The sequence below is a fragment of the Lissotriton helveticus genome, chromosome 4_1, assembly GCF_964261635.1.
Source record: "Lissotriton helveticus chromosome 4_1, aLisHel1.1, whole genome shotgun sequence".
Classification (NCBI taxonomy): domain Eukaryota; kingdom Metazoa; phylum Chordata; class Amphibia; order Caudata; family Salamandridae; genus Lissotriton; species Lissotriton helveticus.
In genome coordinates, this window is record NC_136063.1 from 394,674,776 (window position 1) to 394,697,153 (window position 22,378).

Here is a 22,378-nt window from a genome sequence, read left to right on the forward strand (position 1 = left end):
TCTATCTCGGCTGCTTTAATTAATGCCCGCTCAATGTGTAAACACACTGCAGAATTTTTTTCTCTCTTGGAAGAGGGTTCATTGGACCTGCTGTTTATTACAGAAACATGGCTTAACAGCTCTTGTGCTCCCGATATTGAACTGGCCATTCCCAGAGGGTTTAAAATACGGAGGAAAGATAGAGCCAGTGGCAGAGGAGGTGGTGTTGCCGTTATCTTCAGGGAGGCTTGGGTCATAAATATTGAAAATACGGATGCTATAGCGGAGGGGGAGGTTATGAATTTCTCTTTAATTTTGTCCCCTCATTTTACACTGGGTGGCTCTCTCATCTATCGACCGCCAGGCCCTTCAGGCCCTTTTCTTAAAGCCCTTCTGGAGACTTTGGTTCCCCGAGCAGTGAGGTTTTCACGTTTTCTTTTGCTTGGTGACCTTAACATCCACGTTGATTGCCCTGCTCTTCAGGAAAGTAAGATTTTACTTGACTCCTTTGACACGGCTTCATTAACCCAATGGGTGTCCTTCCCCACTCATTTGGGGGGGCACACTCTAGATGTTATATGTTCCAACTTTCCTTTGAAGGTAGATGTTCCTCAAACTTTGACTTGGACTGATCATGGGCTGATTAGATTTACTTGGTCGGCCATGAAAGAAATGCCCAAGTCTGGTCAGAACATGCTCCCCCCGAAGATCAATGTAGGCAATTTTATTGCCTGGCTTGATCAAAATAGACCTAGCCTGGGTACGGAATTGGATTCGGCCCTTAAGGCGTTCGACGGGTGGCTGAGAGCAGGGATCTCCGCCTCATCGAAAGGGTCTAAATCAGCTAGAGATAGGTCGACCCCCTCGCAGACTTGGTATTCGTCTCAATTACGAATACTTAAGCTTGCTTGTAAGAAACTGGAGCGAGTGTGGCGGACAGCGTATTGCCCCCAAGCCAAGGTAGTTTTCCGTACAGCTCAGAGGGAGTATTATGCTAGCATTAAACGGGCTAAATCGGAATATTTCGCCAGAAGAATTGAGATGGCTAATAACAATAGTCGGGAAATCTTTTCCATTGTCAGGAGCTTTCTCTCTCCCTGCGCCGAACAAATTGCGGTGAAGCTTTCTACCGAATGGTGTGAGAATCTCTCCTTGTTTTTCCTAACAAAAATTGCTATTATACAGCAAAGTCTTAGAGTGGTTACGGGCGAGAATAGGATTGGTGATATTATTAGACCTATAGTACCACCTATTCATATCATGGACAGATTTACCCCCCCCCTCAGTGGATGACACCCTGTCTGTGATTAAGTCTCTGAGATCTGGTGCCCCTGATTATATATGTCCAGCTCGGGTGTTGGCGGCAGCTGCTGAATCAGTGGCACCGGAGGCTGCGCAAATAATTGGCCTTTCTTTTAATACTTCTGAGGTGCCCTTGGAATGGAAACAGGCAAAGCTTCTTCCCCTTTTGAAGAAGACGGGGGCTGACCCTGATTTACCGGGCAACTACAGACCCATTTCCCTGCTTCCAGCCATGGCTAAAATTGGAGAGAAACTTGCCTTTCGTCAGCTGAATGCCTTTGTGGAATCCTCGGAGGCCCTCCATCCTGCCCAGTCGGGCTTTCGTGCAGCACATAGCACGGAGTCAGCTCTGGTGGAGATCACGGAGGCAATCAGGCAGTGTTTGGACAGTGGCGGCAGAGCAGCTCTAATTTTATTGGACCTCTCTGCCGCATTTGACACTGTCCCGCACTCACTTCTTCTGACTAGATTGGCTGGGATTGGGGTGCTGGGGTCTGCATTAGAATGGGTGAAATCTTTTCTGTCCGACAGGTCTCAGCAGGTTTGGGTTCCCCCTTTTTCCTCTTCGGTTAAGCCACTTATTACAGGGGTCCCCCAGGGGTCTACTTTGAGCCCCCTACTTTTTAATGTGTACCTTACTCCGCTTATATTGCTGGCGGAACAAATAGGGGCCAAAATTATCGCGTATGCAGATGATACGCAGTTATTATTTACATGGCCTGATACAGCACTCAACACGGAGGTCATTCGGTCTTGTCTTTCTTCGGTTTTTAATTGGTTGGCTGCAGCTCAATTGAAATGCAACGAAGACAAAACTGAAATTCTACTGTATGGACATTTTCCACCTAATTTCAGAGAACTACTGTGGCCCTCAGATTTTCCCCTGCCAAGCTCAGTTACCATCCCGGCTAAGAACCTGGGAGTTTGGTTTGGAGAGGATCTGAGATTCGAGGCACACATACAAAAACTTACCGGGGTGTGCTTCGGATCCCTTAGGGCCATGCGAGAGTTCTTCCCTTATCTTCCTTCAGCTGCAAGAGAGTCGGTTGCTAGGGCTCTAATTCTTTCTCGGCTCGACTATGCCAACTCTCTGCTTAGTGGCACACCGGCCTGTCTTGTCGCCAGATTACAGATCATCCAAAATGCGACGGCAAGACTTTTGTGCAATGTGCCTAGCAGAGAGAGCGTACGCAGTCATCTGAAGGAATTACACTGGCTGCCGGTGTCTCAAAGGATTAATTTTAAAATCCTAACATTTGCATTCAAAGCAGTTAATGATCTTGGGCCTGCTTACCTGAAAAAAAGATTCAGCCGGTATATTCCTACTCGATCTTTACGTTCAGCGGATGGGAATTTTCTGAAGATACCCCGCTTTCGGCGTGGTCGCCTTGGCGGCCAGTCAATTGCCGTCCTGGCAGCTTCAGCCTGGAACACTCTGCCGCTGTTCTTGAGATCGATGCAGAACTTTGTCCCTTTTAAGAAAGCTTTGAAAACGCACCTTTTTAGATCTGCGTTTTAGTTCTCTGACCACTTTCTGTCTTTTTTGGCCACATGCTTGTTCTTCTCTTTTTCTCGCGCCAGGATACTCTGGTAGTAATAGAGCGCGTTATAAAACTGCTTAAATAAATAAATTAGGGGCTGAGTGGCTCTCTACAATGAGTAATGGTGACACATTTTGAAAGTTGGAATCCGCGTTCTTTGAGGCTGGTTGTGCTTTTGCCAACAAATAAGTCCTCATCAACTAATATGCAACTATTGAGCCTATCATTTGTTTGTAAATACTGTCCTTTGTATATCAAAATGAGGCTCTAATAGGCGTTATACACACTCCACGACTAGCTTGCAAAACCAGGACACATTGAAAGTCTTTGAGTCTTCACCAAAAACGTAAAGGTAATCAGGGGATCTATTAGAGATTGCAATCTAGACAAACCGGACCTCAAAACCGTTAGTCTAAACACAATTATTGTTATTGTGGATTTTCATAGGAACCCAGTCACAGCCCTGAAGAGATGCCCTTGAAATTACAAGGGCTTCGAAAACTGGAGAACACATTGGAAAAATAATTAGCAGCTGAAGTGATTTGGTTATATTCTGTGCTTGCAACAAATAAAATCCAGTTGGAGGGGGTGCCCTTAGTTAAACATCATTTCGGCCCCCCTTGCTGTGTTCAGCCCAAGACTGGTAGGTATGTCTAAATGTATATTTGTTAATGTTTGAATTTGGTGTAGGTTTGTCAAATGTGTTTATGTAATTGATAACTGATGATTTGTGTGTAATTGATGCATACCTTAAGTGATATCTACATAGGACAGTGGAATGGACATTGAAGTCTTCTTTCCTGGAACAGTTTCACCTAGTTCTTAATAGCTGCCCATACGGGAGATTATCCCTCAGGTTCCTTGGGTGTGAGCTTTTATAATGGAGAATCGAATTTGGTGTAGGTCTGTCAAATTTTTTTATGTAATACGATAACTGTTGATTTGTGCATAATTGATGTATACCATAATTGATGTATACCTTAAGTGATGTGTTTTATTTACGTGTCTTTGTAAATAGCACAAATTTGGAAGTGTTGCGCTTTGTCTGTTCACTGTATTTTTGTGAACTAAACAAGAAAACGCTTTTTCAAAAAATGAATGATTAAATAATTGGATCAAAGTATTAATTGTTTTGGTTCCAGTCTGTCGGATTAGGGACAGCATTCAAATGGCCATCTAGTTCTTCTGTGTATATATTGTTATAGACCCATTCTGGATGTGCGACATAGGGTCCACCCTGTGTGGTACATAGACTTTGGGTGGAGGCATTATTTTTGCAGGTATATTATGGTTTTAAAAGCACTTGATGCCTCCTTCCTGCCCTCGAGCAATTTTCGGTACAAAAGGGGGTGGTGATGGACAGAGCATCTGAACCAATCAAACACTCACACCCAGTCAACAGATCTGGGTTTAATCCATTACCGTTCTTTAGCCCACTCTGCCTCCCCAGTTCAGACATGGCCATATGCAAATCAGTCTGAGCCTGTGCCTCATGGGAACAGTCCAGCCCGAACTGCCAAGCCATGCCTTCCCTGGACCGGATTCAAGCTTCCTAGGACCGGTTTCTGGCATTACAGCCGTCTTCAGCCAGGCTTGCTTGAATCCAGTGGCAAAGTGAGCAAGGGACTCACGTCTGAGCATACCCTGCCAACTTATGGCGAACAAAGCGGTACAAAAGGGGGTGGTGATGGAGGGAGCATCTGAACCAATCAAACACTCACACCCAGTCAACAGATCTGGGTTTAATCCATCACCGTTCTTTAGCCCACTCTGCCACCTCCAGCAATTTTCAGCAACAATAAACATGTCATGATGACTCTGGTGAGTAATGTTCTTCCTAGAGAGAGATACAATTTTTGTCTAGTGGAAGTATTGACTCATGGAAAGGTAGCTCAGAGGGTTAATGTGCCTGCTGCAAAGAACATGAACCACGCAGATCACAAAGTGCACATAATGTAAATAGGTCAGTGGGCTACAGCTTTGTCAGAGAGATCCTTTTGTTACTTGCAGTTTATAAGTTAAAATCCTAACATAGAACAGTTAGCTATTAACTGTCGTCTAAGAGCTGCATACGAACTGCAAAGTATAAATTAGTACGTTTTGATTGTCTTAATGTTGCAAAAAGTTTTCTTTTGGACAGATATCAATTCTGATTATGAAAGAGAAACCCAACCATGGTATTACGTTTTAAATTCTGAGTTTGAGTTTCTCCAGACCAAACACTATTAAACTATACAGCCTACTAGTATGGTTGTCATGTGACTCCTACACCTTGTAGTCCTTGGTTTTGTTTAACATTTTCTATACAGTGATTTACACACATATTGATTGTTTCTGTGTAATGTGTGTGATGTAAAGTGCTCTGACACCCTACAATGGTTTAAGTGGCGCTGTAAATCAAATGAAATGCATCTGAGAGAGAGTGTGGTTAAGGAACCTTGAGGGGCACTGTTAAAGGGTGGTAGTGAGGGAATCCATGGCAGAGGTGGTCTTTGGAGGGCACTAACAAACATTACTGCACAGGACACCAACAGTGCTAAGGCCGGCCCTGCCCTTGAAGCCAGTTGGCCTCAACCAAAGGTACCTCCATTGGCCTTGTTTCAGCAGTAGTAGCTGCAACTCACCAGGGTTTGGCAATGCAGGATTTGCACGTACCCCATACTAATGTTCGCAAAGTTCACAGTCTCTCTGCTTCCTCCACAAGCACTTTTAACATATGCGGCCTGCTGTGGTGGGCTGGAATTAATTATGCAGCAAAGGAGGACAGAATTGTGCTGCAGTGTTGACTAAATTATGCATTAATGAAAAAGGGCTGCAACATAATGCAGTATATTTTCTGATATTTTATTATTTTGTCATGTGCACACATGCTAACAGTCTCTGGAAAGATTTTGCCCTATTAGTACCAGTGTAACATACAAATGCAGCAGTGAGAAAGGTGATCAGTCAACCTTTGCAATAGGCCATCCACTCCGCAGCAACACATCACATTTTTCATTAACTTTTGATACGTTTGAGCTACAAACAATCTATTAGTTTAAATGAACAGATCATGCAGCAGATCTTGCATTATGAGGCAAATATGGCAGAGCCATAATTATGCAGAAAACATTTGCAAACTAGGTTATTTTGCAATTCATGTTTGAACTGCTGTTGTGGAAAAAGGGAGAAGTGCTGATGACAGAAACTCCATGGTTCGAAGACAAATGGCTTGTGCTTCCACATTTTATCGTATTTGGGACATTCTGTGATTAAAAGCATATCCCACTTTGTGAACGTATTTTAATGTCAATAACTCATTATAACCTTAAATAATCATGTGTATCCATTGGTTGATTAAACTGGCCAGTGAAATGCCAAACAGATACAAAAAATTGAGATGTTTGCGCATTCTGGCCACACCTCTGGCTTCGGCCACTGACCCAATCCTTGAGTTTTTCCCCCCCTCTGATTCTCCACCCACAGTTCCCCTACTTTTTCCCCCCACTTCGACCACTGAGTAGGACACAGAATAAAAAGTTGGAAAAGACTGTTAGAGGTTTCCTTCATACAAATCTTAGAACCATAAAGCACTTCTCTGGATGGACCCAGTGGTGGCTCGCATAGGGAGTTCTGCGGGGCAGTGCGGCGGGCCAGGGGAGTGGTAGGGTGGGGGGTTAGTAAACTCGGACATACGACGTAATGGAGGAAAGTAATGATTACTATCCTCCGTTCCATCGTATGTCTGAGTTTACTACCCCCCAACCTGCCCCTCCTCCGCCCACTACTACTGGACAGGGGGCAGTGCTAATCCCCTAAGGGTGTTGCTGCTCCACTCCTGAGCCTGGTCAACTAATAAATACATTCAATATTATGTGAAGCACATTAGGCCTCAGCAAAAATGACAAAGAATATTCTCATATCAAACCATGAAAGTTTATTAAAAGTTAACGGTTTACAGAAGGGGTGCCCGAGCTGGCAGCCGGAGCGTTCGAAAGCTACCAGACTCTCAAGAACAAAGTCATGTATTGGCTGAGAGCCAACAGGCCACTACCGCCTAATCTAGACGGCGAAATTTTATTCGTCAGAAGGTTGGGCTGGGTCGGTAGAAGACCAAAGGATATACCGGGGGACGTAATCACCATAAACTTCAGGGATCACAGGGCCACCAACTACATTCAAGACTGGTTCACCGGGAATTATGAGGGAGGTATACTCGCCAAAGATCTGAGTTACTTTTATCCAAAAGCGTTGGTGAGTAACCCCCCGAGAAAGGGAAGACACAACTTTTGTTCTGATATACATCCAATGTTCAACATTGCCACCTCAAACCGCTTCTCCTCACTTATTGGGATGGAGGGGGTCGACTGACTCCCACATGGTAGCAATAAGACCCTTGGGGATGGAGACATCCCAGAATCTGGATTAGCTAGCTTACTGGACATGAATAGTGCGTGCCCGCCTATTGAACTCCGCATACAGGGTCCTGCTTGTCCCCTAGTGGTAGCCAGTGCCATACCATCTGGCGACATATTTCCAATTTCTTTTCCTAGTCAAGGAGATCATATGAGATGTAGTCCTACTGCAAGACTAATAGTTGAGGGGGGTTCCTCAGTTTTGGAATATCTAGCTATGAGTATTATAGTGGAAGGTGGGGCTACACATGCACCAGTAACACATCTAGTACATAGAGGGAAAAAGGAGTGTGAGGAATTAAGATCCACTGCAGGGGAGAACAAGATCGTGATCCTATCATGGAACATTGCCGGGCTACGATCCAAAAGAGGGGATAGAAACTGAGAGACCTTTCTCTCAGTCCACCACATCATTGCCCTGCAGGAAACATGGGAAGGCAGAGAAGGCTACCTGATATAGGGTTGGACCCCGCATTGATATACTTCCTAGCTGACATCCACGAGAACACTAGCGCAAGCTGTTCACTATAATAAAAATGGGAGCCTGACGGACGCCTGGCCAGTGAAGCGAGGGGTAAGACAAGGGTGTATCCTGGCTCCCCTGCTATTCACACTTTATATAAATAAGCTGGGTGACGCCTTAATTTCAGCATGCAAGGACATCCCGAGAGTTGGTCATAAAAAGATTCCCGCTCTACTTTATGCAGATGATACTGTGTTGATGGCTAGGACAGCAAGTTGGCTACAATTACTTTCAGATTGTTTTATTAATTTTATGGACTCGCTGGACTTGAAAACCAATTTTAAAAAGTCACATGCTATGTCACTAGGCAGCGGACAGGCAAAAAAGGCATCTTTCTTCTGTAAAGGGCAGGCCCTCACTAAAGTTCCCACCTTCCCATACTTTGGCATTGTATTTGATGACAGAAGGTCATGGGCGATGCAACGAGCTTTGAAGAAAAACACACTAGCGAGGGCCACAGGGGCCCTGTTGGGCTTTGCGAAACGGCTAGGCTGCAAACCACTACCGGCCCTCATGAAAATCTACAATGCCAAATGTGTGCCCACGGTGTCGTATGGGAGTGAGGTATGGAGCTACACTGAAGTGAGTGAGATTCAAACTGTAGAAAATGTCTTTTTTAGAAAAGTGTTGTCGCTTCCTCAATCCGCAGCCTCTTTTAACATACATGAAGACCTGGGGGCTGACTACATTTCTGATCAGATTGCAGTGGCACCGATACTAGGGTGGTTAAGAATTTGGGCACAACAAGCTCCGAGTTGAAACCAACTAATCATCCAAGGTTGTTTGTCCCTAGACAAGGCCTTGGCGATACCTTGGATCCGCTTTATTAAAACGCAAATGGATTCAATGGGTAGCCCTGATTTGTTTACAAATCCTAGAGCCTTAAGTAAAATCGCTATCAGGGCGGTTAAATCTCAATTCTTAAACAGGGTGATGTTACAAAGGGAAGAAGATGAATTGGTTAAAACCTCGGTTAAAAATGTTGTTATGCTAAGCATAGGGAGAGGGATGCAGCCGTATTTAACCTATATAAGCAAGCCATTCCACCTGTTTGTCTTATTAAGGTTTAAGCATAACATGTTACCATGGCTGCTATCTTTCCCTAGAGGGTTTGCTAAAAGTGGGACTTTGGGGCCGTGCCCATGTGACAATAATTCTGAGCAAAACGTGCTCCATATGATCTTTTTTGGTAAGTTTTATGTATTACCACGTAAGAAATTCATCTAGCCACTGTTAAGAGATTATAACTTAAAGCAGGTCATACCAGCCCTGGCCTATCTACAAATGCTTGGGACCACTGTGGTATGTTTTGGGGTCTCAAGTTATATCATCGGGGCGATGAGATGTAGAAAGAAAATATCGTTATCCTAAACCGTCCGTCTCGACCCCATTTGGAATGCTGCCCCCAGTACCTTTAAGAAACTTTTATGCTGTGACGAGTACCAGATGAATTCTGGATTTTTAGCCAATTAATAATTTTTAGCGGGTGACAAATTTTTTATCTTGTTCATGTGTTTGCAAAATGTAAAGTGCTTTTCATTTTTATAATGTATTTAGATGTGTTAGCTGCGATACGTTGATATGATTAATTGTGAAATGTAATACTATTGTGCTTTGATGGTTTTAAACGTTTTAACCGAATAAAGTAAATCTTGATCTTGGTTTACAGAAGGCAAAATATTTTCATCAGCAATTTATAATCAGAATGTGTATGCTTTAATTAATAGGCAAACAAATTAGAACAAATGTTACGAAGCAGAGGACAGATCAGGATGGGGTCCCCTCAAAAGGAAGGACAAAGAAAAAAGCAGCCCCCTCTCTTGGAGAAGAGAAATCTAGCATCTTCCATTACATTCTGATCCTCAACACACACAAAAATCAAGCATTTTACACAACTACACGCAGCTCTCGCAAAGACGTGCTCAATATGTTCTCAAAGTTTCTCAAAATGCAAGGTTCTCTCTACATCCTTTATACTTACCATCTCTGTAACAAGAAAATAAACATGGACTGCAGATATCTCTTGAATGTGCATATCATTAAGACAACATTCCAAGATAATTACAAAGAAGAAAAATCATTCTTCACATGGAAAAGAAGGAAAAAGAGCATTGTTTTCAACAGCATTTGAGCTTAAACTTCACTAGAAATAAAATGTTTATTTCATTAAACAAATATGGCAACCAACATTACCCCTTTTGAAATTCAGGCCTACTTTAGCTACAATAAAACGAAATGTGAATAAACATAATTTCTCTCTACAAATAGCATTAGCATTACAATGTGTTAATATGATGTTAATGAAGAACATTTAACATATATAAAACATTCTCAGGAGCCATGAGAACCCATAGCATATTTCACTTGAATATTTACACAATGTATAACAAACATTGGCAATGCCAATAGGTCTGGCCTTAGCAAGTTGGTGCAGTGGTTAAATTTATTTATTTTGCATACATATACCACAACAATAAAACTAAAAATCCATATGGAAATCATGACACCAAATAAATCTGGATGGTAAGAGGCCGCTCTTCCAACCAGTACCCTGCAAAGGGGCAAATCTCCACGAGAGGCCGACGAGGCAGAGGATACCAAGGAGCAGCAACCCCCCTTGAGTTTCTCCCTTCTTTCCACTGAAATGTAGGGGGGCGGCTGGCAAAGGTTTTCCAAGCTTGGATTTCCATCACAGGGGATGCGTGGGTCCTTCAAACAATTCAAGGATTACACATAGAATATCTTGGAGAACCCCCATGTTGGACTTGGCCTGTTTTTCAGAGTCCTCCCTGAACTTTTTGCCTTCCTCCTAGTATTTTTTCTGACCTGGTGTTGGTGGTTTTAGGACTTTGGGCACTTTAGCACTGCTGTCCAGTGTAACGTGCATGTGCTCTCTGTGGTAAACATGGTAAGATTAGTCTACACCTGTTTGGCGTATTTAATTTACCTGTCAGTCCCTTGTATAGTGGTATCTCAGATACCCAGGGCCAGTAAATTAAATGCTACTGGTGGGCTTGCAGCGCAGGCTTGCGCCACCCACCAAAGTAGCCTTCCAAACCTATCTCAGGGCCTGTGCGCACAGTTTACTGCAGCTGTGATGATGTGGCACATAAAGTGGGTGCCACATCTGTGACCCCCCTTTTAATGCATGTCAGTCATCCCTAAGGTAGGCCCTAGCTAGCCTTAAGGGAAGGGTGCATTGTAGGTAAAAGGTAGAACATGTACCTTAATTGTGTGACATGTCCTGGTAGTGACAAGAAGCCATTTTGGTTCTTCACTGCTGCGAGGCTGCCCTCTTATAGGAATGCATTGGGGATTCACTGTTGAGGATTTCAGTGATAATTTCTTATATGAGAGGAGCAGGGTGGTCATGTTTGGTATGTTTGGAATAGTAATAATAAATGCGTGATGGTGTGTGCAGATTTAATATCACTAGACGGTGCAAAAACAACAATTGATGGACAGAATGCAGAATAATGTCATACATTCATCCCAGTACAGAGATCTGGGCCTAAATCCATCGTTTTTTTGCACTCCACACAACCCCAGGTCAGACATGGCCATATGCAAATCAGCCTTGACCCTGTGCCTCATGGGAACAGTCAAGCCCGAACAGCCAAGCCATGTCTTTCCTGTACCGGAATCAAGCATCCAAGGACCGGTTTCTGGATATCAGCCGTCATCAGCCTGGATAGCTTGACTCCAGTGGTGTGGAGAGCATGGGACTCACGTCTGAGCATACCCATCCCACTCGGGGTGACAAATGCAAAAACAATTGATGGACAGAATGCAGAACAATGTCATACATTCACCCCAGTACAGAGATCTGGGCCTAAATCCATAGTTTTTTTGCACTCCATACCACCCCAGGTCAGACATGGCCATATGCAAATCAGCCGGTCCATCAACTGTTGTTTTGCACTATGAGAAGGTGGCATTTCTGTGTGCTACGAGTGTTTGTGCCTGCCTGATGGGTATTGCATGTCTGGCTCTGGAGTGGCAAGGACTGGGGAGGTGCCGTGGCTCCAGAGGGGCTGGGTGAGCCAGCGCGAGGCTGAATAGACAGATCTGCATTTGGAGTAGTGGGAGGAGTAGCCCCTGACCCTGAATAGGTCTGTGCCTGCCTTGTTCAATACTGGCTTCGCCCCCATGTGGTATGTCTGTCTACAATGAAGGTGAGTTAGCACTGCATAGAAATGTTGGAGTGCCCCCCAGAACTGGTTTCGACCAGGCACAGAGCCCTCACAACAAAGACACATGTGGTATAAATATTGGGGCTGTGACCCCATGATGGAGTGCTTACTTCGAACCTGTTTGGAGCTGTGTTGCTGCTGGGCAACGGGAGGAACTGCCACAAAGGGGTGCCCCCTGCAGGAGGGCCTGTGAGCTGGCCTGCCGGGACCCAGCTCTGCCTTGTGTGATCTGCCTTGTGTGATTTTGGGGCTAAGAGTTCCAGCCGGATTGCTCTAAACGTGGCCCTGACACGCTCTCTTTGGAGTAGTTAGGAGCACTCGTGAGAGCCGTCCTTTTCTCCTGCAGCAGAATAGAGGCGTGGAGAGCGCCCCCTAATTGCTGGACCCTGGGGGTTTTGGATCCTGACGGGAGCTCGGGGGCAGGATTGCCCGACAGGCGCAGAGTAAGAAGACGTGCTGTTTTCTGCAAGGCGACAGAGACCTCTCTCTGTACTTCCCCGCAAACCGGAAGTCAGGAGGAGACTCAGCCTGACTGTGAGCAGGACTCCAAGGACTCGACGTGGACTTGTGAGAAAGTCAGGCAAGCCTTCTGCCTGACATTGGGCAGGGCTCCCCGGGGAGAGGAGGAGAGCCCCGCGTGAGTGGTACTCACAGGGCACTGTGATGCTGGTGCTGATTATTCACAGCTGCACCTCCATAAGCCCAGTAAGGGGGCTGAGGAGGCACTGTTGGTGCGTATTTTGGCACACAGCTGTACCGCGAATTCGCGGCAGCTTCAACGTTGAGGGGGCATTACGTCTAAAGGGAGACAGGGGTGAGTGGCACCCTCGCCCCCATTTCTCGTGCCGGCCTGTTGGGCCTGCACCCCGCTGCAGTGGCAGCTTAGAGCCCTGACTATTTGGACCTAGGGCATGGCGGGGAAGTCCCCGAGGAAGGCCAGTTGGCCTGTTACCACTTGAGGTGCTAGTAGGGCTCAATGCCCTAATGGGATGCATAATGTTTTTATGCCCAGTGATTATGCATAATGTGTTTATGCAGAGTACAGTATTTTACAAGTATGTACTGGTTGTTTTATCTGTTACTACTGGTTCTAATGGGTCTGAGAGTGGCCCGATTGTCCCTGTCATGTATATAATCACCTGTAAAGTACTACCTAGTGCCAGGTGGCACAGTGTATATATGGGATTATGATTCTAATGTGTTTCATGGATAATACAAATGCTATTTTTACATAACCTTGTGTGGAGTTTCTTTTGTGGTGTGCATAGTGTGTCGCTTTTGTGTGTGTGTTGCGCAAACGCTTTACACATTGCCTCCGGGATAAGCCTGACTGCTCATGCCAAGCTACCAAGGGGTTGAGCAGGGGTTATCTTTGGCGTGTAACTCCCTTGCCCTGACTAGAGTGGTGGTTCGTGCCTGGCTTAGGCGCAAGCCCTAGTCAACCAGAAACCCCATTTCTTACATCTGTTGTCAGCGGTGAGGATAGGACTTGCATTTGCGGAGTACCACGGCGACAACTAGCTGCACTACAAACTCTGCATTTAGATAATCGCATGTTTGGGGATTTTTTCTCCTGAGTATTTTTTCTCCTGAAAGTGTCATTTTTGTACTTTTGCTTCAGCTCAGACGCCTACGTATCTTGCTTTGCACTGTGGGTTGTGTATGTTGCCAGTATGGGGTTAATCTATAATGAGGATGACCTTTGGGAGTACACTGCGGAAGAGTTAAAGAGTTTAGGCAGAGAAAGGGGGATTCCAATAGAAGGCAACTTCTGCAGAAAACTGTTCCTCTGTGAAGCAATAGGCAGGGAGTAGTCTTCCAGCCCTGGGGGAACCTTACAGATTATCCATCTGCATACCTAAGTGGTGGTTTTGTAGGAGGGTCTGAAGAGGAGGGAGAAAATGACAGGGCCGAGACACACATAGAGAGTGAGGACCCCGACGAGAGGGAGTCCCATGCTGGGTCCAGTGCCGGGGGCAGTACCCCATCCCTTTCCCTGTCCCCAGAGGAGTGGGTGGACATGAGGGAAGAAAGGGAGCACCAGCTGGAGCTAGAGAAGCTCAAACTGGAGAATGCCAAGCTGGGTGCAGAGCTAGCCGGCTAGCGGTAGGGGAGAAAAAGCTAGAGACTGAGAGGGTCTTAGTGCAGGAGAGGATGGCGGAGGCAGAGAGTGCCTTTGGTAGGGAGAAACTAGCTCTTGAGGAAACGTTGTCCCCTGAGTGTACTTTCAGTGGTCTGGATTCACCAGTGAGGGTGGGGTCAAGTGGTGGCAGCAATATGGAGTCCAACGTGGAATTGTCCCCTCCCAGAGGCTGGTACCTAGTTCCCAGGAAGAGGGTGTCAAACCTAAAGGTATAGGTTGAGGTTCAGGGGCAGCAGGAAACTGTCTCACCAGTCTTGGGGGGAGTTTGTGGGTGAACTTTGTGATGCACTGGAAGGTTGGGTGATGGGTAGCATGGGAAATGATTTCGAAGGGCTGTTCAATCTGATTGTCAGAGAGCATATGTTCCATTGTTGTTGTCCAGGGTTACGCCAACACCTGTTGGAGTGTGAGTTCTCTGATCCCAGGGAGCTTGCACAGGAGGCAGACCACTAGGTGCATGGCAGAGGGTCTGAGGAGGCATTAGGGAGTGACCCTAAGAGGAGTGGCTCAGGTATTTCCCAGCCCAGGGTGGTAGGGAAGGTTCTTAGTAGCCAAGGTAGATCCCGATGTAATGGTAGGGGTGTAGGGGCTCATGTCCTGTCTCTGCGGAGAAGGAGTGAGAGGTGTCCCAAGGTGCCCTAAACCCAGTCTCAGGGCCTGGAGGGTTCCCTAAGGGATCACCAGGTGGGGAGCCTAGGATGTACTAGTATGCCATCTGTTGAGGGGGATCTCCTCGTGTCAGGAGAACTTGGAGCGTCTGTAAGCGGAGCTCCATAAGTTATGGTGTCTGGTGGTGCCACTCCTAAGTGGAGGATGCAGAAGTCCAGATGGAGGGGTGAGAGGGGGTGAGAGTCCCCACGGGAACAACCAGTGGGTCAGGGGCCAGACAGAAGGGCTGAGCCTCCTAGGTGTGACCACGGTAACACCACTTCTGTTTTGGGAGATCTCCGCGCACTGTCAGATGGACAGGGGTCGGGAGATCAGCGCCAGGCAGACTGTCATGCAATACATGAGGTATGTGTTACCCTCGGGGGGCATGCATGCTCCCCAGGAAATCCTGGGTTGGGAGGCCAGGTTCAGGTTCTGCCTGACCTGGAGGGAAGAACATCTGTAACAGTGTCCTGACTGGTTTGACTTCTAGGGGTACCACTCCAGGTGGGAGGGTGCTGAACTCTGGAAGGGGGTGCAGAGTGAGGGAGTCCTCACCTCTGACCATGGTGCAACCTGAGGGTTTAGACCCTAAGTTGGGAGACCATTTACAGGGTCAAGGTCCTGAACTGGTGGGAGAATTGTTTGGGAGGACTAATTCCAGCGTCATGGCAGTTCTTGATTCTGAGAGTGCCTCTCCTAGGAGGAGAGTGCAGGGCCCCAGAAGGAGATGTATGTGGAGGAGAGCCTCCCATGACCTCTGCTCAGCCTCAGGGTGCGGACCCTAGGTTAGAGGGTCAGTGGCAGTTTAGAACTGCACTGATGAGAGGGAGAGTGGGAAAGGAGTACTATGTACCAGGGGCTACCCCACTACTCTGTGAGATGGCAAGGACCAGAGACATCTGGATGACCTAGGGCCTGGTCCTGGCCGTGGACAGCTAGGAAGTACCAGTGGGGTAGCTTAGTTGGTCCTGGGAGCTTTGACAGAGGGAACCACATGTGTTCAGATTGGCGTAGAACTGGAGTGTGCCCCTCCAGTTGCGGGCCCGCGTCCGTGTTCTATCGCCCCAAGCAGGGAAGCCAATCAAGGTACTGATTGGTCTAACCTAGCTTTTGGCTGGAAGGGGGTTGTGTTGGGCTTGGCCCTTTTTGCAGGGTCATCCCTGAACTTTTTGCCTTCCTCCTAGTATCTTTTCTGACCTGTTGTTGGTCGTTTTAGGACTCTGGGCACTGCTGTCCAGTGTAAATTGTGTGTGCTCTCTGTGGTAAACATGGTAAGATTGGTCTACACCTGTTTGGCGTATTTAATTTACCTGTCAGTCCCTTGTAAAGTGGTATCTCAGATACCCAGGGCCAGTAAATAAATGCTACTGGTGGGCTTGCAGCGCTGCTTGCGCCACCCACCAAAGTAGCCTTTCAAACCTGTCTCAGGCCTCTGCCATTGCAGGTCCTGTGCACGCAGTTTACTGCTGCTGTGACGTGGCACATAAAGTGGGTGCCACATCTGTGACCCCCCTTTTACTGCATGTCAGTCACCCCTAAGGGTGGCCCTAACTAGCCCTATGGGCAGGGTGCATTGTAGGTAAAAGGTAGGACATGTACATTAATTGTGTGACATGTCCCGGTAGTGACAAACATCCATTTTGGTTCCTCACTGCTGTGAGACTGCACTCTCATAGGAATGGATTGAGAATTCCCCGATAAGTGTTTCAGTGGTAATTTCTGATATGAGAGGAACAGCGTGGTCAAGTTTGGTATGTCTGCAATAGTAATAAATGCTGCATGATGGTGTGCACAGATTAATTATCACTATTTTAGAAATGCCACTTTTAGAAGTTGGCATTTCTGTGTGCTACGTGTCTTTGTGCCTGCCTGATGGGTATTGCCTGTCTGGCTCTGGAGTGACAGGGACTGGGGAGGTGCTGTGGATCCAGAGGGGCTCGGTGAGTCAGCGCGATGCTGAATAGGCAGATCTGCATTTGGAGTGGTGGGAGGAGTAGCCCCTGACTCTAAATAGGTCTGTGCCTGCATTGTTCAATGCTGGTTCCGCCCCCCTGTGGTATGTCTGGGGCCATAGCCTAATGTAACAACGAAGGTGTGTTAGCACTGTATAGATATGTTGGAGTGCTCCTCAGAACAGGTTTGGACAGGGCGCAGAGCCCTAACAACTAAGACACATGTGGTATACATATTGGGGCTGTGACCCCATGATGGAGTGCTTACTTGGAACCTGTTTGGAGCTGTGTTGCTGCTGGGTGCTGAGAGGAACCACCACAAAGGGGTGCCCCCCTGCTGGAGGGCCCTGTGAGCTGGCCTGCCGGGGTCCAGCTCTGCCCTGCCTGATTTTGTGACTGAGAATTCCAGCCAGATTGCCCTGAACGTGGGCCTGACAACCTCTCTTTGGAGTACTTGGGAGCACTTGTGAGTGCAGTCCCTTTCCCCTGCAGCAGAGTAGAGGCGGCATGGAGAGTGCCCCCTAATTGCTGGACCCTGGAGGTTTTGGAGCCTGACGGGGGTTCGGGCAGGATTGCCCGACAGGGGCAGAGCAAGAAGACGCAATGTTTTCTGCAAGGTGACGGAGACCTTGCTCCGCACTTCCCCGCAAACCGGAAGTCAGGCAGAGGCTCGGCCTGACTGTGGGTGTGACGCCAAGGGCCGGACGTGGTCTTGTGAGCAAGTCAGGCAAGCCTTCTGCCTGACTTTGGGTGGGGCTCACCGGGCAGAGGAGGAGAACCACGCGTGCCTGCACTGGAAGATGGAGCCTCGAATGCTTACCAGATCCTTTGAAAGGAGGACCGGAGCCTCACGGGCTCCCCCTGTGACCGCTTCCTTCCTGGTTGCGGGTGGGGCCCAGAGAACGTGAAGAAGCAGAGCCACGTGAGGGCCCGCAGCAGCTGTGGATGGCAGGGTACAACCAGTGAAGGAGGGCCCCATGTGCTCAGCAGAGGATCAGAGCCTTGCGGGCTCCTTGTGGCTGCACCCTTCCTGATTTTTCCCACGCATAGGAGAAGCCCCAGTCAGTGGGACCTGGAGGGGAGCATTGTTGGTTCCTGGTGGTGTCACCGGGAGAGCCACGGTGAGTGGGACTCCCAAGGCACTATGGTTCCGGTGCTGATTATTCACAGCTGCACCACTGGAGTGCGAGCAGCTGCAATGATGGGGGCATTCCTTTTTGGCCCACAAGAGAAGCCCCAGTAAGAGGGCGGAGGAGGCACAGTTGGTGCCTATTTTGGCTCACAGCTGTACCGCCAGTTCGCGGCAGCTGCAACTTTGAGGGGGCATTGTTTTACATCTCAAGAGAGACAGGGGTGAGTGACAGCCTTGGCCACATTTCTGGTGCTTGCCTGTTGGCCCTGCAGCCTGCTGCAGTGGCAGCTTAGAGCCCTGACTATTTGGACATAGGGCATGGCAGGTGTTATATTTGGGGTCTCTAGTTGGCAGAGGTAGGTACCTTTGTCCAAATAGGGAACCTTGCATCTAGTCAGGATAAGGGGGTACACCCCTAAAATAACCCCTGCTCACCCCCTTGTTAGCTTGGCATGAGCAGACAGGCTTATCTCAGAGGCAGTGTGTAAAGCATTTGTGAACACATACGGTAACCCAGTGACAACACTACAGATGGACACCACACAAGTTGTAGTGTAATAATAAGTATTTTTTATATAGACTTAACACAAGACCACAAACGCCAAAAATCCACAATACTGTACTTTAAAATTGGTAGAATTAGCTTAGTTCTCTTAAGATGTAAAATGCGACAGTATGAGTCAATGTACTTTAGGATGCGTAACGCTATACAACGAAAGAGTTGCAGGGAAGGTGAAGCATCGGTTCCTTACACGCAAGAACGGTGATGCATCAGGGTCCCTACTGATGCGTTGGGGATGCGTCGGTTCTTCTCTGCAAGGGGAGGTGATGCATTGGTTTCTTACTGCGCTTCCTTGGCGATGCGGCCCGCAACACCGTGATACGATGAAGATCTGGTGCAATGAAACAAAGATGGCATCTTCTCTTGGATGTGACACGATGCGTGCACGCCTGATGGCCGTGCAGCAACTCAACGATCCTTCTGAGCCGCGACAGGCCCTGTGACACGATTCCCGGTGATGCGGCGGCGTTTGATGCGAGGTCGATTCTCTTCTCCAGCGATGCGAGGCGCTTCGGCAACGAGGTGACAACTTACAGCAGCGACCAGCTTTTCCAGCGATGGACGACAGCGCCTGCGACAGGCTTCTCCAATGATGCAGAGGTGCCTAGTGTGACGTCGATCCTCTTCTCCGGCGATGTGAGGCGATTTTGCGTTGTGAAGCGACTGCTGGTGTTCGGCAACACGCTTCTCCTTCATGAGTCACGCTTCCAGCTCCTTGCGACTCGCAGTCCCTCAGAAAACCCAACACAACAGCAGGCACTTCCAAAGAACTCTTGGGGAGCTGGTGGGTGAAGTCTGTTGTCCCTGAGACTTCAACAGGACGTTCAATCTTTCTCAAGGCCTTGGAGATCCTTCACAAGTTGATGAAAGTACACACAAAGTTCTGCTCTCCTTTCTTTGGCAGTCAGGCAACCACTGCAGGCCAATCCCCCAGGCAGCACTTCAGCTTAGGGATAGTCTCTCCTCGGTCTCTCTGGTTCCTCTCCTCAGCAAAGGTTTCTTCTTGTTTCCCAAAAGTGATCTAAAATTCTGGGGTCTGGGTTCCCCTTTTTATACACAGTTTTTATTTGTTCTCTGAAGGCAGAGAGGTCTTTGCCTAGTCAAAACCAGTTCTGGTCAGTCCTGGAGCACTTTGTAGACAAGACTCCTTCTGTCCTTTCACAGTGCAGGGCAGGGGCATCAGGCGCACTACAGGAGGTGGAGCCAGCATTGTGGAGGAAAGGGACAGCCCTATTCAGGTTCCAGGTGCAACTCCTCCCTCCCATCTGCATGCAGATCTCTCTATTCAGCCCTGTGCTGACTCACCCTGTCTCCTGGAATTCCCCAGCCCCTGTCACTTCAACTCCAGACAAGGAATATACAACCTAGTAGAGGCAGGCTTGGATGGTTAGACAAGAAAATACCTACTTTCTAAAAGTGGTATTTTCAAACACAGAATGGTAAAATCAACTTCACTTAAAGATGTATTTTATCATTCTGAGTTCAGGCATACTAATCTCAAATTTCTACCTAGTTCCCTGAGTCAGTTAGGATTATAAGATGTAATAATCAAACTGCCCTTTCTAACCTATGGGGAACAGGTAGCCTTGTAATAGTGAAACACGAAAATGGCTGTAATTCACTATTAGGACATGCCACACACATCAAGGCTTGTCCTACCTTTTACCTACAATGCACCCTTCCCTTGGGCCTACCATAGGGGTGACTAAGATGAAGAAAAGAGAAGGTTTTGGGATTGGCAAGTGGGTGGACTTGCCCAGTCAACATGGCAGTACCAGACTGCACACAGGCTCTGCAATGGCAGACATGAGAAACACTTTTACAGGCTGCTTCTATGGGTGGCACACCAGCAGCATTTGATTTACAAGCCCTGGGCACACACAGTGCACTGTACTAGGGTCTGACAAGTAAACCAAACCAACCAATCATGGAATCACTAATCCATACATCAATTTACCATAGGGAGCACTTGCCCTGTGGCACTGGACAGCAGTGGCACAGTGCCCAAAGCATCCATAACCAGCAAAAACACATGAGGCAACAGCAAAAAAGGGAAGGGAGACCCATGCCAAGGTACCAGGTCTAACGGCGGGAAGTCCCAGATGGGCACCTTAGGAAGGCCAGTTGGCATGTGAGCACCTGAGGTGCTGGTAGGGCACAACACCCTAATGTGATGCATAGTGTGTAGATGCCTAATGATTATGCATAATATGTTTATGCCTAATGTGATCATGCATAATGTGGTTATGCCTAATGTGATCATGCATAATGTGTTTATGCCCAGTGTTTATGCCTAATGTGTTTATGCTGGGTACAGTATTTAACAGTAGTTACTTCTTGTTTCATCTGTTACTACCAGTTCTAATGGGTCTGACAGTGGCCCGATTAGCCCTGTCATGTATATAATCCCCATGTAAAGTACTACCTAGTGCCAGGTGGCACAGTGTATATAAGTGATTATGATTCTAATGTGTTTTATGGATAATACAAAGGATATTTTTACATAACCTTGGGTGGAATTTCTTTTGTGGTGTGCCTAGTGTGTTGCTGTTGTGTGTGTGTTGCGCAAATGCTTTACACATTGGCTCGGGGATAAGCCTGACTGCTCGTGCCAAGCTACCAAGCAGGGGTTAAGGGGTTATCTTCAGCGTGTAACTTACTTGCGCTGACTAGAGTGGTGGTTTCTGCCTGGATTAGGCGCAAGCTCTAGCCAACCAGAAATCCCATTTCTAACACCCCACAATGAGACAGATCCCACCCCATCCAGTTCTCACAGCAAGAGGCCGCCCTGGAGGATGGTGAAGTGGCATCCCTCCTCACCAAGGGAGATATTTTCCTCTCCTCCCCCCACCCCTGGGAGTTTGTCAGCAATATTTTTCGCCCCTAACATCTACTCAGAGTCTGACATTTCTGGGATTCATAATAGACTCCACCTCATCCACTATAAACCTTCCCTCCTGAAAGATGTCAAAGATTTGGCACGAGCTAAGGCAAACTCTCACCAAACATCAAATGTCTCTCAGACAACGGGCACAAGTGGTGGGCCTTCTCTAGGCATCGATTCAGGCCATCTTTCCAGGATCTCTCCACTATCGGGCACTGCAGCGTCTGAAGGATACTCACCTTCGCAAAGGGTGTCCCTACTCTCACAAGGTGTTTCTTTCAGAGGAGGCTCGAGATGAAATCCAGTTGTGGTTAGACCACATGGAGGCCTGGAATGGCCGAGCAATCTTCAGATCGGCCCCAGACTTGGTTATAGAATCCAACGGCAGCGGGGAAGGTTGGGGGGCCAGATGCGGCCCTTTTTCTATGGGAGGTATGTGGTCTCCAGATGAATGAAGGTTACATATCAACTGTTTGAAAGTTCTGGCAGACCCGCATGTGTTCCGTTGTTGGATGAGAGCTTCTTTACAGTCAAGTGTCCTTCTGAAAATGGACAACATCTCGGCGGTCTGCTATATCAACCACTTAGGGGACACGCGCTCAAAGGCCCTCTCGGACCTTGCCACTGGCTTTTGGCAGTACTTGCTGGACCATCAAGTATCAGTCACGGCAGAGTACTCGCCTGGCCAGGAAAACCAGGTAGCGGACTTCCAGTCCCACAACTTCAGGGATTCCAGTCTTTGGAAGCTCAACACAGAAATTCTTGCAATATTGAGCGATCATTGGGGTCCTTTCTTGGTGGACCTTTTAGCCTTGAGGCTAGATCACCAGCTCCCCACTTTTTCAGCTGAAGGCCGGACCCTCTAGCGGTGGCCACAGATACCTTCCTCCAGGACTGGAGTCGGGAGAAAGGGTATGCTTTCCCCCCATTTGCAATGATCGCAAGGGTCAGGAGACAGTGGGCGGAAGTGGTTCTTATCACCCCCTTTGGAGATTGCAAGTTTGGTTTCCGGTTCTACTGGGATTCTCCATTCCTACTCCCCCAGTTTCAGACTCTCCTCTTGAATCCCAACCAAGTTCCCCGTCCACTGATTCAGGGGAATTCGTTGTGGCTCATGGCGTG